The sequence below is a fragment of the Bufo bufo genome, chromosome 1 (genome assembly GCF_905171765.1).
Source record: "Bufo bufo chromosome 1, aBufBuf1.1, whole genome shotgun sequence".
NCBI lineage: Eukaryota > Metazoa > Chordata > Amphibia > Anura > Bufonidae > Bufo > Bufo bufo.
In genome coordinates this window covers 215,571,302-215,588,010 of record NC_053389.1, presented here as the reverse complement: position 1 = coordinate 215,588,010, position 16,709 = coordinate 215,571,302, and positions in this window count along the sequence as shown.

Genomic DNA, 16,709 nt, shown 5'->3' with positions numbered 1-16,709 from the left:
TGTTACAGCATTTAATTTGGTCTGTTTGTCGCTGAATGCTTGGGTGGTAGCGGTACATGTGCCGGTGTTTTTAATAGTATTGCGGATAACCTCTCTCATTCGCAGTGGGAGGGGTTTCGGCAGTTGGCGCCGGGAGCAGATGTCGAGGGATTGGAGTGCCCGGAGTCCATGTGGGAGCTGTTGGAGGTACCATAGACAGGCTGCTGCGGGATTCAATGAGTCCCGGTACATGGGTGGCTTACGGTTAAGTGTGAGTGAGTGGCAGCGGTGGTGGGAGGAGTTGGGTGCTCAGGTGAATGAGGGGGATATCCCGTTATTATTGTTCCTAGGCCATGTTAAGGAGCTTGGCTGGTCTGTTGCGAAATTTAATAAGTGGATTGCGGGGGTTGCTTTCGGATTTAAATTGAGGGGTTGGCCAGATGTGACAAAGACATTTTTAGTAAGACAGGTGTTGCGGGGTTGGCGGCGCGGGAAGAAGGTTGAGGACAGAAGGAGACCAGTCTCTTTTGAGCTATTATTAAATCTGGATTCACAGTTGGATTTGGTTTGTAGTTCGCGTTAGGAGGTGAAGCTGTTTAACCACCTCCGGACCGCCTAACGCAGGATCGCGTTCCGGAGGTGGCAGCGCTGCGCACAGTCACGCATATACGCGTCATCTCGCGAGACGCGAGACTTCCTGTGAACGCGCGCACACAGGCGCGCGCGCTCACAGGAACGGAAGGTAAGAGAGTTGATCTCCAGCCTGCCAGCGGCGATCGTTCGCTGGCAGGCTGGAGATGTGTTTTTTTTAACCCCTAACAGGTATATTAGACGCTGTTTTGATAACAGCGTCTAATATACCTGCTACCTGGTCCTCTGGTGGTCCCCTTTGTTTGGATCGACCACCAGAGGACACAGGTAGCTCAGTAAAGTAGCACCAAGCACCACTACACTACACTACACCCCCCCCCCGTCACTTATTAACCCCTTATTAGCCCCTGATCACCCCTAATCACCCCTGATCACCCCTGATCACCCCATATAGACTCCCTGATCACCCCCCTGTCATTGATTACCCCCCTGTCATTGATCAACCCCCTGTAAAGCTCCATTCAGACGTCCGCATGATTTTTACGGATCCACTGATAGATGGATCGGATCCGCAAAACGCATCCGGACGTCTGAATGAAGCCTTACAGGGGCGTGATCAATGACTGTGGTGATCACCCCATATAGACTCCCTGATCACCCCCCTGTCATTGATTACCCCCCTGTAAAGCTCCATTCAGATGTCCGCATGATTTTTACGGATGCACTGATACATGGATCGGATCCGCAAAACGCATCCGGTCGTCTGAATGAAGCCTTACAGGGGCATGATCAATGACTGTGGTGATCACCCCATATAGACTCCCTGATCACCCCCCTGTCATTGATTACCCCCCTGTCATTGATTACCCCCCTGTACAGCTCCATTCAGATGTCCGCATGATTTTTAACGGATGCACTGATAGATGGATCGGATCCGCAAAACGCATCCGGACGTCTGAATGAAGCCTTACAGGGGCATGATCAATGACTGTGGTGATCACCCCCATATAGACTCCCTGATCACCCCCCTGTAAAGCTCCATTCAGATGTCCGCATGATTTTTACGGATGCACTGATACATGGATCCGATCCGCAAAACGCATCCGGTCGTCTGAATGAAGCCTTACAGGGGCATGATCAATGACTGTGGTGATCACCCCCCTGTCATTGATTACCCCCCTGTAAAGCTCCATTCAGATGTCCGCATGATTTTTACGGATGCACTGATAGATGGATCGGATCCGCAAAACGCATCCGGACGTCTGAATGAAGCCTTACAGGGGCATGATCAATGACTGTGGTGATCACCCCATATAGACTCCCTGATCACCCCCCTGTCATTGATTACCCCCCCTGTCATTGATTACCCCCCTGTAAAGCTCCATTCAGATGTCCGCATGATTTTTACGGATGCACTGATAGATGGATCGGATCCGCAAAAACGCATCCGGACGTCTGAATGAAGCCTTACAGGGGCGTGATCAATGACTGTGGTGATCACCCCATATAGACTCCCTGATTACCCCCCTGTCATTGATTACCCCCCTGTAAAGCTCCATTCAGATGTCCGCATGATTTTTACGGATGCACTGATAGATGGATCGGATCCGCAAAACGCATCCGGACGTCTGAATGAAGCCTTACACGGGCGTGATCAATGACTGTGGTTATCACCCCATATAGACTCCCTGATCACCCCCCTGTCATTGATCACCCCTCTGTAAGGCTCCATTCAGATATTTTTTTGGCCCAAGTTAGCGGAATTTTTTATTTTTTTTCTTACAAAGTCTCATATTCCACTAACTTGTGTCAAAAAATAAAATCTCACATGAACTCACCATACCCCTCACGGAATCCAAATGCGTAAAATTTTTTAGACATTTATATTCCAGACTTCTTCTCACGCTTTAGGGCCCCTAGAATGCCAGGGCAGTATAAATACCCCACATGTGACCCCATTTCGGAAAGAAGACACCCCCAGGTATTCCGTGAGGGGCATATTGAGTCCATGAAAGATTGAAATTTTTGTCCCAAGTTAGCGGAACGGGAGACTTTGTGAGAAAAAAATTAAAAATATCAATTTCCGCTAACTTGTGCCAAAAAAAAAAAATTTCTATGAACTCGCCATGCCCCTCATTGAATACCTTGGGGTGTCTTCTTTCCAAAATGGGGTCACATGTGGGGTATTTATACTGCCCTGGCATTCTAGGGGCCCCAAAGCGTGAGAAGAAGTCTGGTATCCAAATGTCTAAAAATGCCCTCCTAAAAGGAATTTGGGCACCTTTGCGCATCTAGGCTGCAAAAAAGTGTCACACATGTGGTATCGCCGTACTCAGGAGAAGTTGGGGAATGTGTTTTGGGGTGTCATTTTACATATACCCATGCTGGGTGAGAGAAATATCTTGTCAAATGCCAACTTTGTATAAAAAAATGGGAAAAGTTGTCTTTTGCCAAGATATTTCTCTCACCCAGCATGGGTATATGTAAAATGACACCCCAAAACACATTCCCCAACTTCTCCTGAATACGGCGATACCACATGTGTGACACTTTTTTGCAGCCTAGGTGGGCAAAGGGGCCCATATTCCAAAGAGCACCTTTAGGATTTCACAGGTCATTTACCTACTTACCACACATTAGGGCCCCTGGAAAATGCCAGGGCAGTATAACTACCCCACAAGTGACCCCATTTTGGAAAGAAGACACCCCAAGGTATTCCGTGAGGGGCATGGCGAGTTCCTAGAATTTTTTATTTTTTGTCACAAGTTAGTGGAAAATGCTTATTTTTTTTTTATTTTTTTTCATACAAAGTCTCATATTCCACTAACTTGTGACAAAAAATAAAAACTTCCATGAACTCACTATGCCCATCAGCGAATACCTTGGGGTCTCTTCTTTCCAAAATGGGGTCACTTGTGGGGTAGTTATACTGCCCTGGCATTCTAGGGGCCCAAATGTGTGGTAAGGAGTTTGAAATCAAATTCTGTAAAAAATGACCTGTGAAATCCGAAAGGTGCTCTTTTGAATATGGGCCCCTTTGCCCACCTAGGCTGCAAAAAAGTGTCACACATCTGGTATCTCCGTAATCGGGAGAAGTTGGGGAATGTGTTTTGGGGTGTCATTTTACATATACCCATGCTGGGTGAGAGAAATATCTTGGCAAAAGACAACTTTTCCCATTTTTTTATACAAAGTTGGCATTTGACCAAGATATTTATCTCACCCAGCATGGGTATATGTAAAAAGACACCCCAAAACACATTCCTCAACTTCTCCTGAATACAGAGATACCAGATGTGTGACACTTTTTTGCAGCCTAGGTGGGCAAAGGGGCCCACATTCCAAAGAGCACCTTTCGGATTTCACAGGTCATTTACCTACTTACCACACATTTGGGCCCCTAGAATGCCAGGGCAGTATAACTACCCCACAAGTGACCCCATTTTGGAAAGAAGAGACCCCAAGGTATTCGCTGATGGGCATAGTGAGTTCATGGAAGTTTTTATTTTTTGTCACAAGTTTGTGGAATATGAGACTTTGTATGAAAAAAAATAAAAAAATAAAATCATCATTTCCACTAACTTGTGACAAAAAATAAAAAATTCTAGGAACTCGCCATGCCCCTCACGGAATACCTTGGGGTGTCTTCTTTCCAAAATGGGGTCACTTGTGGGGTAGTTATACTGCCCTGGTATTCTAGGGGCCCAAATGTGTGGTAAGGAGTTTGAAATCAAATTCAGGAAAAAATGAGGAGTGAAATCCGAAAGGTGCTCTTTGGAATATGGGCCCCTTTGCCCACCTAGGCTGCAAAAAAGTGTCACACATCTGGTATCCCGTACTCAGGAGAAGTTGAGGAATGTGTTTTGGGGTGTCTTTTACATATACCCATGCTGGGTGAGATAAATATCTTGGTCAAATGACAACTTTGTATAAAAAAATGGGAAAAGTTGTCTTTTGCCAAGATATTTCTCTCACCCAGCATGGGTATATATAAAATGACACCCCAAAACACATTCCCCACCTTCTCCTGAGTACGGAGATACCAGATGTGTGACACTTTTTTGCAGCCTAGGTGGGCAAAGGGGCCCATATTCCAAAGAGCACCTTTCGGATTTCACAGGTCATTTTTACAGAATTTGATTTCAAACTCCTTACCACACATTTGGGCCCCTAGAATGCCAGGGCAGTATAACTACCCCACAAGTGACCCCATTTTGGAAAGAAGAGACCCCAAGGTATTCGCTGATGGGCATAGTGAGTTCATAGAACTTTTTATTTTTTGTCACAAGTTAGTGGAATATGAGACTTTGTAAGAAAAAAAAAAAAAAAAAAATCATCATTTTCCGCTAACTTGTGACAAAAAATAAAAAGTTCTATGAACTCACTATGCCCATCAGCGAATACCTTAGGGTGTGTACTTTCAGAAATGGGGTCATTTGTGGGGTGTTTGTACTGTCTGGGCATTGTAGAACCTCAGGAAACATGACAGGTGCTCAGAAAGTCAGAGCTGCTTCAAAAAGCGGAAATTCACATTTTTGTACCATAGTTTGTAAACGCTATAACTTTTACCCAAACCATTTTTTTTTACCCAAACATTTTTTTTTATCAAAGACATGTAGAACTATAAATTTAGAGCAAAATTTCTATATGGATGTCGTTTTTTTTGCAAAATTTTACAACTGAAAGTGAAAAATGTCATTTTTTTGCAAAAAAAATCGTTAAATTTCGATTAATAACAAAAAAAAGTAAAAATGTCAGCAGCAATGAAATACCACCAAATGAAAGCTCTATTAGTGAGAAGAAAAGGAGGTAAAATTCATTTGGGTGGTAAGTTGCATGACCGAGCAATAAACGGTGAAAGTAGTGTAGGTCAGAAGTGTAAAAAGTGGCCTGGTCTTTCAGGGTGTTTAAGCACTGGGGGCTGAGGTGGTTAAGGTAGCTTTTTCTTTAGCGTTATTTGGGGCGTTTCGGTTAGGGGAGTTGGTATGTCACAGCGTGCGGGCTATTGACGGGGGGTTATTAAGGAAGTACGTGGTGCTTTCGGGGGACAGGGTAGTGATAAAAATTCGCAGGTCAAAAACGGATAAGGAAGGTAGGGGGAGTTAAGTTAGGTTGTTTGAGGTGCCTGGTTGTTCACTTTGTCCGGTCCGGTGTTTGCGGGAGTATGTCGTGGATGGTGTGCAGAGGTGGACCGTTGTTGAGACACGTGGACGGGTTGTATTTATCGCGTTACAGTTTCTGGCAGTGTTTAAACGTTGTTTGCAGAAGCTGGGTATTTCAGCGGAGGATTTTACAGGGCACTCGTTCAGGATAGGAGTGGCTACAGAGGCGGCTAGGTTAGGAATGAGTGATGAAGTGATCAAAAGAATTGGGCTGATGGAATCAGTTAGGTTTCGGTCCTATAATTCGGGTGGGATTGTTGACGCAGTTATCCGGACTGATGTGTTTCTGTGTTTGCTTGTCATATTTTTCTCAGGTTCCCAGCTCGGATATGGTTTGGATTACTGGGGCACTCTTTCGTGTTTTGGGCGCTTTGAGGGCGGCCATTCAGAATATGGAGCCGAGGTGTGGGGGCGTTTTGGAGGCGGATGGTGTGCTTCTGAATGCCTGTGGGTAATTGATTTGTGGTCTTTGGGGCTGCAATGAGGAATGAGCGAGCACTTTGGGGTGTGGAGGAACGCGCAACTCTGAGGGAGGTGTGTCAGGTTGCGCGTCTTGGCGGTGGAGGTCCTCGAAGTTTGTGGTAGGATGCTTCGGGAGAATGGGAGGGCCTCAATGGTGGGGCTGGACTCCCATGGTTGGACAGTTGGCTCGGATGAAAGGCGTCCGTCAGGTGGTCTCCGAGCTGGTGCTTTACGGCTGGAGGCAAGATGGATGTGCCAGTTTGGGGAGTTGTGTTTAAACTAATTTTGGGCTTCAAGGACCTCCCTCGTCAGGGGTAAAAAACTGTGTAGTTATGTTATTTATGGTTATTGTATTAATTTTAATAAACGGCTGCTGTGGCCATTAAAATCCAAATTTGGTCTCAGTGTTTTATTTGCGGAGTTTAGAGTAATAAGCTGGGTCAGAGCAAGTAAGGGAGGCCCCCGGAAAAATAGCCAATAACCTACTCATGTGTCTTAATCCTGTACGCCCAGCTGGGAATTACAGTCACCACTACAAGAATAATATTGCCAGCCTTAGATTCTGCAGAGAGAGACTTTGGAGAGATAGAGGGAAGGAATACTACAATCCCCATACCGGCCTATATCTATACATTGCTATCTTGAAAGATATGCACTGGATGTACTAAAACTCCCATTCTGCACTTTAATAAAGGGAGACATTTATCTTCTACAATTGGCCTGGTTACTGACTGCAGCAACATTCGCCAGCCACTACACCTACACCCCCTGCCTTCACCCGTGTTGGCAGGAAACCCAACATCAGGATGTGCCCTAAGGGAAGAAAGGGTGTGCCCTCCTATCACTGCCCTGGTCCAAGGAAGCATTGGATTGTCACTTTGAATAATTATTGCAGCCAGAGCCATTGCCACTCCCATCTTACGCTCCACTTCTCTGGGGCTTGTGGCAGATGTAGTCTTTCAGAAAGCATGAGACACACAGCTAATAATCTGGTGCTTAGAATAAGAGGATATCCTAAAGGGATTTAATCTATTCTTTTCAAAACAGATGGAAATCAAGAGTAAAAGCATTTAATCCAGTCAAACATCTTTTGACGGGGCATTCACTTTCCCTGGAAAACCTCTAACCACTTGTATACAAAGATCTGAATGAAATTTGTTTGCCATTCACACAATTTTTACATTGATAGGAATGTACAATTTTCCAAAAATTTTGTTTTATTCTACCGTGCATTGGAAATAATCGAAAAAATAATCCCATTATGCATACAAAAATACAGAAATATACAAAGAAGCTATTATCGTTAAACAATAAAAAATGGTATAGCTCCTAAGAGACGTCTGTAGAGCATATTTGATGTTCTCAAAGGGCTAATCCAGAGTGCAGTCCCAAGCACCCAATATGCTATACAAGGGAGACTGGTTCCACCTATTTGTAGAATCATTCAACTGGGGGGGGGGTCTCTAATTTTCACATGGTTCTCAGTCAAACAGCAAGACAGAGAGAATGAAGTAAAATGCTGATTGACGTTGTAATATAATATTCAGAACAAACAACGTTTGAAGACAGCACCAGAACCCAAAGTTTAATCCACGATGCATGGCTCACAGTGGACAGGCTCATCACCCCTAAATCTGCAGAAAATAAAGAACATGTAGACAGCATCTTACCTTGCATGTTGCATTTTTATTCCATCCCATCAGTACATCAAAAGGCAACGTTTCATCTTTTTACAAGCCTTTATCAAGCTGAACCATTGCCTTTTGATGTATCGATGGGTATGGAATCAAAACGAAAGGTGAAGATGCTGGCTACATGTTCTTTATTTTTAAAACACCAAAAAATAAATACCATAAGTGTTTCGCATGGAATTATCCGTACATCACCTATAATGCTAAAAAAGCTAAAGATAAATATGATCAATTAAATACTTTATTAGAAAAACATATACAGCACATTGATTATATTCTTTAAAATACATAAAGCAGCAACCATAGGAACACTGAAGTGTATCAGAAAATTTTAAAAAAGAGTAGGCTCCAGACCACAAGGATAGTATACAAGCAATTAGCAGCATCAGAAATGTGGGGCTCATATAGCAATCGTGCATCCAAATACAATACACCGCAGAACACTGAAACCGCACACCTACAATATAAGGCTGCTAAAGAAAAGAATCACATTGAATAACATATATTACTGACCCAGTCTGGAGCGTCCGCTCGACGATCGTTTCGCTTATCGCTTCCTCTCGAGATTGCTATATGAGCCCCACATTTCTGATGCTGCTAATTGCTTGTATACTAGTCCCTTGTGGTCTGGAGCCTACTCTTTTTTACATTTTCTGATACACTTCAGTGTTCCTATGGTTGCTGCTTTATGTATTTAAAGAATATAATCAATGTGCTGTATATGTTTTTCTAATAAAGTATTTAATTGATAATATTTATTTGCGTGGTAGCTTTTTTAGCATTATAGGTGATGTTCTTTATTTTTGTAATCTAATATTCAGAGAGTCACTTACACTACTCTCTACAGCTGGCGGATTCGGAGAGCTGGAAGCAGTAGTGTACATCCTCCCAGCTCCAGTGTAATGGGTATGCTTATTCTATATTCTGTATCATTTCTATGCAACCTACCTCCGCATTATGCAATATAATCATATCTGCCATCCTAAAGTAAGATCATCTATCAGTGACTAGTAATGGTTTTCACTTATCTACATATCATCTCATATCAGCTGTCACAAAATCTGCATGTCACATGTTTGCCAAGACAAACGCAACAAGAGGGCTCAAGGTCGGAGCAAGAGAGAGAGCAGATTGGATTTCCAGCTGGAGGAACAGAGATAAAACGACACAGTTTCAATCACTAATCCCATCTGCTTAACGTCAAACAATTCCACCAATTCCCAAAGACGATCTTCAGAACTATTGTCATACGCTCTAGTACAGAGTGCCCTCTAAGCCAGACAGGACCAGATTCTTAATAGAGCTAGAAGTCTAGACTTGTGTCAGTCTTGCACTTTAATGGAAGTATGGAAATGGCAAGATTAGCACTAGTTCACTTGTGGTAAACTTATACTTACAGGTCTGGGAACTATACGTTGCAATTCAGTAATATATATGTATTATAGGTGTCCCTTTAATAATAGTATTCTCAAACATGCCAAAGGTATAATATCTAATGTGCCAACAGAAGGGTTTCTAAACGCTGAAGACTCCTGTGGTATCCTGTGTAACTGGCAGATGGGGAAGGTGATTCCACTGGAAGGTTTCCTTATAATGGCACAGCCCCTAATTATATACATGTCTTGAACTATAGAAGGAACACATAATTCTGCTGACTGAATAATACCTCCATAGCATGACTAAATATTACAACCACATTTGGGGGAGATTTATCAAAATTGGTGGAAAGTAAAACTGCTTAGCTGCTCATAGGAACCAGATTCCACCTTTCATTTTTCAAAGGAGCTGTGAAAAATCAAAGATGGAATCTCACTGGATGCTACGGACAACTTAGCCACATTGCCCCAACTTTACACCAGGTTTGATAAATCTGCCGCTATATAGTGCTTTAATAATGTCCCCTATATCATGTCCCTAGCTTTGAGTTGCCACAGATTTCTGGCTTTATTTGTGCCCCAAAACTGGCATAAATGAAGATAAAGTTGTTGTGGCTCCTGGACATGCCTCTTCCCTATCTTGCCATGCCCCCTTTCTGCAAAGTGGTGGGGGTGGTATAAAATCTGACTGTTGAGACGTTTTGACGTTTTATTTTCAAATGCCACATTTAAAAAGTTAAACATGTAGTTTGCAACTTTTTAACACCACTTTTCTTGCACAGGGAGATGATAAATCTCACCCTTAGGGCTCATGCACACGACCGTATGTATTTTGCGGTCCGCAAAACACGGATCCGCAAAAAATACGGATGACGTCCGTGTGCATTCCGTATTTTGCGGAACGGTACAGCTGGCCCCTAATAGTACAGTTTTATCCTTGTCCCTAATGCGTACAATAATAGGACATGTTCTATTCTTTTGCGTAACGGACATACGGAAACGGAATGCACAAGGAGTACCTTCCATTTTTTTTTTTTTTGCGGACCCATTAAAATGAATGGTTCCGCATACAGTCCGCAAAAAAAAACAAAAAAACCCAGAACTGCATACGTTTGTGTGCATGAGCCCTTAGTGTCTTTGTATAGACAACTTTATATGCTGTTTGCCTAAAACCAAAAATTGGTCATAGATGATGTCATGTGTATAAAGATTTCAAATGTGGGCAGGTTATTTATTACCATATTGACACAATAAAATGCATTTTAAATATGTACAAATTTATTTTTCCCCTAAGGGTCCATTAACACGTTCGTAAATGTGTCCGCACCCGTTCCACAATTCTGCGGAATGGGTGCAGACCCATTCATTCTCTATGGGGCAAAAATGGATGCGGACCAGCACACAGTGTGCTGTCCGCATCCGCATTTCCGGAGCGCGCCCCTGATCTTCCGGTCCGCGGCTTCAGAAAGAAATAGAACATGTCCTATTCTTTTCCACAATTTCGGACAAGAATAGGCAGTTCTATGGGGGTACCGACGTGTGAATGGACCCTAAAGTACATTTTTAGTTTAATATTTTACACTTAATCGTACACTCCTCAACACTGAAATTGCAACACCAAGAAGGAAAGTGATAAAATTATGGAAATCATAGGATCGAAAGATGTGCAAAATATTCAAAAAATGTCAAGTTATTCAGTACTGATTATGAGCACCACACATATTAAGGATAATAATGGTTGTCTAGGGTATGTTCTGCCACTCTAAATATACTTGGGCACACTGATTGTAACAATCCATTGCTGGCAGCTGCCTTTGCAATTTCCAAACAATGACGTCCCAGATGTGCTTGATAGGAGACAGGTCCGGCCATGGTAGCACATTTAGGCCATACAGGCTTCTCACAGTAGTACGAGCAACATGTAACCTGGAGTCCTGTTAAAAAAACGGCTCTTGGGACACTTTGGAGAAATGGGTCCATGACCAAATCAATGTAATGCTGAGCTTTTAGCGTAACTGGAATAAAGACTGGAGGCATCTGGCTACCGTACAATATCACCAGACTATAATTCAAGGAGTATGACCGGTGACATTTCCTTGTGAAGGACTCATTCATGGCATTGTGCATGTGGTCTCCAGCCTAATCTCCGGCTATCATTGAATCCGAGATAGAAGTGGGACTCATGCTGAAGAGGGTAGACCGCCATTCTAGCCTCCATTGTAGTTTTGCTCTGCACCATGATAGCCTTTGAGAGCAGTGGTATGAGATCGATAGAATACCAGAAGAAGGACCTCTGTCTCGTAGCCAAGTATTGTGTAAACACCTTCTGTGGTTTGTGTAGACCACGCTTGCCACCCTAGGCTTGAGATGTGACATCTAGTTTCACTTGTAGTACAGAATGGATCTCCATGTGCTATTCTTCTAATTCATCCATGCAGAGGTTCACTCATGTGCACTTCTAGCAGTGATTACAGTTCTTCATTGGTCTCCCAACCATGGAACACACAACACTTTACAGTGTTGACATCTTGGTATAATGATCTGCCAGAGTGATGAACCAAGGTCTCTCAGTTCAAGTATTCTGTCCCTCTCAGTTTGGGACAAAAGGAAACAACTGGCACATTGATTAACAGAAGGCATCACATTTTGATATTTCATGTTACTAAAAACTTTGTTTTCAATCTGGCCCCTACCACATGCCACAGGGTGGAGATATATGCTTAAAAAAATGTATCATTTACAGATCTTCCATAGTTGAAACTGTTGAAATAAGACATACTGTAAGTCCATCAAGTTTAACCAAGGGATAGGTGGGGATGCAAATCTTAGTGACATCTGCTGCATCCTTGATTTGCATCAACTTCTGGCTTGTCCTTCTTGGTGTTGCAATTTCAATGCTGAGGAGTGTATATGTTAACATGTTACATATATAATCATCAGACATTTTTGGGGTTTCACCCAGAGCTGTCTTAGGCTACTTTCACACCTGCGCTTTCCCTTTCTGCTATTGAGATCCGTCATAGGATCTCAAAAGCGGGGGAAACCGCTTCCATTTTGTCCCCATTCGCTGTCAATGGGGACAAAACTGAATGAAACGGAGTGCACCAGAATGCATTCCATTCTGTTTGGTTGCGTCCCCATCGTGGACAGAATAACGCAGCAAGCAGCGTTTCTCTGTACGTGATGTGGTGCAGAGCAAGACGGATCTTCCATGACTCACAATGTAAGTCAATGGGGACGGGTCCATTTTCTCTGACACAATAGAAAATGGATCCGCCCCCCCCCCTATTGACTTTCGATTGTTTTCATGACGGATCCATCATGGCTGTTTTAGAGATAATACAACCGGATCCGTTCATAACGGATGCAGGCGGTTGTATTATCGTGACAGAAGCATTTTGACGGATCAAGCAAAAATGCTGGTGTGAAAGTAGCCTTACCTGTCCACGTCATCAGGTTTCTTTTGAGCCTTTTTATACATTTATTTGAGGTGGTTAATGGATATATGTGATAGGGCTTACTCACGCGTTTGTGTCTGTGACAAGGCAATCAGTGTTTCATCCATGAACATGTCCATGAAGTGTCCATTGTTGGTCCTTGAGTCCATTTCTTGCCATCCATGTGTCATCTGTATTACACGTTCACAGTTAGGGTAAAAAAGGGATTTCCAGAGCATCTCCCACCAATGGCATTGGTTTCTACAGCCCCATAAACTTCAATGGGTGTGCTTGGTCCACATTACAGACCAAAGTAGTGCATGCTTCCAAAACAAGGATGTCAAAATGCACTTTAACACATTAAGGTCAAGGGATACTTGTGCTGTCCGTGGAGAACACAGACAGCACATGTCCATGATATGCTGTCATGTGAATAAGGACTTGGGTTTCATGCATACAGTTATGTCCGTATTTTGGTCCACAAACCATGTGCATTCCGCATGTTTTACTCCAATAAAAAGAAAGGCTATTCTCATCTGCAATGTGGACAAGAATAAGGTATAAAATATGGTCCCATGGAGATTGATGAGTCAGTGTGTATCCTCAAAAAATGCAGATAGCACACAGATGAAAAATACATCATGTGCATGAGGCTATAGGATATGGTTTCTAAAAATCCAATAATGGTAGGCATGGCAGCTTAGGGATGAATCTGCTGAAGTCTGGGAGGGGGGTGCTTTTTAAATACGGTATACTCAGCACTTTCTTAGTAGAGTATTATTCTAGCACTTTACCTGACACTTACAGGGGACCTGTCCCTTTGAAAATGCAGCCTAATCTACAGGAAGCATGTTGTAGAGCAAGAGATGTGGAGTTGATTGATAATAACAAAAGGAAATGCAAATGTGATCGCACTCTACATCCAGCATTCTGCCCTGCCTCCATGCTGGATGAGACATTGGTGTACATTTTGGCCAAAGCGTAATAAGCCACTCACCACGTCAAGGTCGCCTCATTTGAGTGGTCCCTAACACTAGTTCCTACCTGTTTATGGGCCATGACAGCCACACAAAGTCCAGGGAATGCAGGTCAGCATGCAAGCCAAGCACACTCTGCTTTTAACCCCGTCCGGTGCCATTACAGCTTTCTTCGGATCCAGGGATGCAAGTACCAACATGCACGCTGAGCCCACCATATACTTCTCCTAGAGCCAAATGGCCACTGGTAGGTTCTATATAAGCAGACTCAGTTTTATACTGACTTTAAAACCAGCCTCCAGGACAGATTGACTGGTCATTGATAATATAGTTTTGTGGGAAAATATTTAGTACACCTTATCTGCTCATTCAGGGTTTAGGAGTCCAGTGGGAGGTCTAGGTCAGTGATTGACATATATTCTATATAACTGTACATGCAGAGATAGTTTGGAGTCAGTAGGTAGGTCCACCCACTGGACTTCAAAGCATAGAAACAGCAGAAATTTAAATCAATAGATCACAAGTTCTACTTAAAGGGGTTCTCCGGGAATTAAGAAAACAAAAATACAGAAATATGACTTTATTATAAATATATTCCCAAATACCTTTCATTAGTTATAATGGCTTGTTTTGTCTAGGGAGCAATCATTAGAGGAAACACAAAAAAACACAAAAAACTGTCATAATCACACAGGAGGATAAGTTACTTCACAACACTGAGGTAAAGAGCTGCCTCTTCCTCCTCTCTGCTTGTCAGGGATTATGATCCTGAATACAGTTTAATATATTATTTAACAGAATCTCTGTAGGAATGGAGTTCATGAGAAGACATGAAGTACAGAGAGGATGGACAGGACAGACTGTGGTAATGGAGACTGCATACAAGAGCTGCTGCTTTTTAGCTACATCTGCTCAGGATGTGGCTAATAAGCAGGATCATAATCCCTGACAAGCAGAGTATAGAGGAGGATGAGGCAGCTTTTTACCTCAGTGTTGTGAAGTAACTTTTCCTGCTCTGTGATTAGGAAAGGTTTTGTAATAATAGGATAGCGGCCATTTTGTTTCTCCTAATCATTGCTTCCCAAAACAAGTTATTATAACTAATGTAAGGAATTTGGGAATATATTTATAATGAAGTAATATTTAAGTATATTCATTTTCTTAATTCCTGGAGAACCCCTTTAATCTTTTACCACAAAACTATGTTTCATTCTAATCAGAAAATCCTGCTCTAAATCATTCTGCCTGCAGTTAGACTCTATGTTGAGGTTAGGCTACTTTCATACTAGCGTTTCTATTTACCGGTATTGAGATCTGTCATAGGGTCTCAATACCGGAAAAAACGCTTCCTTTTTCCCCCCATTCATTGTCAATAGGAAGAAAATGTAACTGAACGGAACGGAATGCTCCAAAATGCATTCCGTTCCTTTTGTTGCGTTCTCATACCGGAGAGCAAACCGCAGCATGCTGCAGTTTTCTTTCCATCATGGGATGCAGCAAATCGGATCCGGCATGACCCACAATGCAAGTCAATGGGGACGGATCTGTTTTCTCTGGCACAATAGAAAACAGATCCGTCCCCCATTGACTTTCAATGAAGTTCATGACAGATCCATCTTGGCTATGTTAAAGATAATACAACCGGATCCATTTATAACGGATGCAGATGGTTGTATTATCAGTAACGGAAGCGTTCTGGCTGAACCCTGCCGGATTAGGCAAAAACGCTAGTGTGAAAGTTGCCTTAGAGAAACATTGCTGCTTGCTTTCAAAACAGTACCACACCTGTCCACAGGTTCATTCAATGCAATGGAGCTGAGCTGCAATACCAGACACAACCCATGAACACTTGTGGCACTGTCTCTAGAAGAAAGCAGCCATGTATTTCCTGTATAATTTTTTTAATGGCAGGTTACCAAGTCAGAATTTCAGTGATTAGTAATACTAATAGACCTGTCATTGTTGAACCTACCTTAGTAGCACATGAACTTTGCCAGCAGGCCTATATTTTATCCGAATTGGTTTAACCAGCCTGTTGCACTAGGATTGTGATCCATTGTCAACATGGCCAGATAGTGTACATTTTAACCTTCTGGAAATAGCTTCAAAATGTCAAGGGATTTCATTAAGCAATTCCTCCTGAAGGGTTGGCCATTTTAGCAGAGAATAGGGATAATACTTGATGAGTGGTTTAAGATAAGAATGATAAATTATGAGGTCCACAGTGTGAAGACATTTCAACACCATTTACAAGCAATATTTCTATCAGGACTGCAGATGGCATCCTGCCAGGGTAAACTCAGCCATTTTCCCCAACATGACAGCAGTCTCCAGGCTCTTGTAGGACAGATGCTTGACCCTTGTTACTTCTTTTATACAGCCTACCTATAAATAGAGCTATGAGAAGATGACGTGGTACTTGTTCTTCTGAGTGCCCAACACAAATGTAGGCGACAAGATGAAATTCTTCTAGCTTATCAGAGAGGTGTTTATTGAATGGTGCTTGACATCAAGCGATCAAGCAGGAGCAGAGAGGGCAGCATTTTATAATACCCAGCACTGGAAATACATGTTTCCTCTCATTTTGGAAGTAGAAATTATAAGTTTGTAGAAAAATACAGCGTAGCTGTTAAGGATCTGTCAAACAGCAGAACTATGAATGCAGCTCCGAGATTGAAAGGGTTCCCATCTGTAACACCCCAGAGTGGTGTTACCACTTCTGCACCTTGCTACAATCTTTATTGGTCTAACCTCATGTCATCTTATGCATTTATTTTCAGGTCCACACTGTGCATTCCTAATAATGTTGTTATGTAACTGTTCATGTAATGTGTCTGGTTCACCAGCAGGTGGAAGCAAACACGGCAGAGCTATACTTAGATAGAATGGAAAACATCAAGACTGCACTACTTACTGAGCAATCTCAGATAGTCAAATATCTGGCGGTTCCCGCAGTGTCAAGTCCCGGCCTATGGGTCTTCTCACAAAACCATAAAAGATGAAATAACCGCAGCACTCCAACGGTTCAATATCT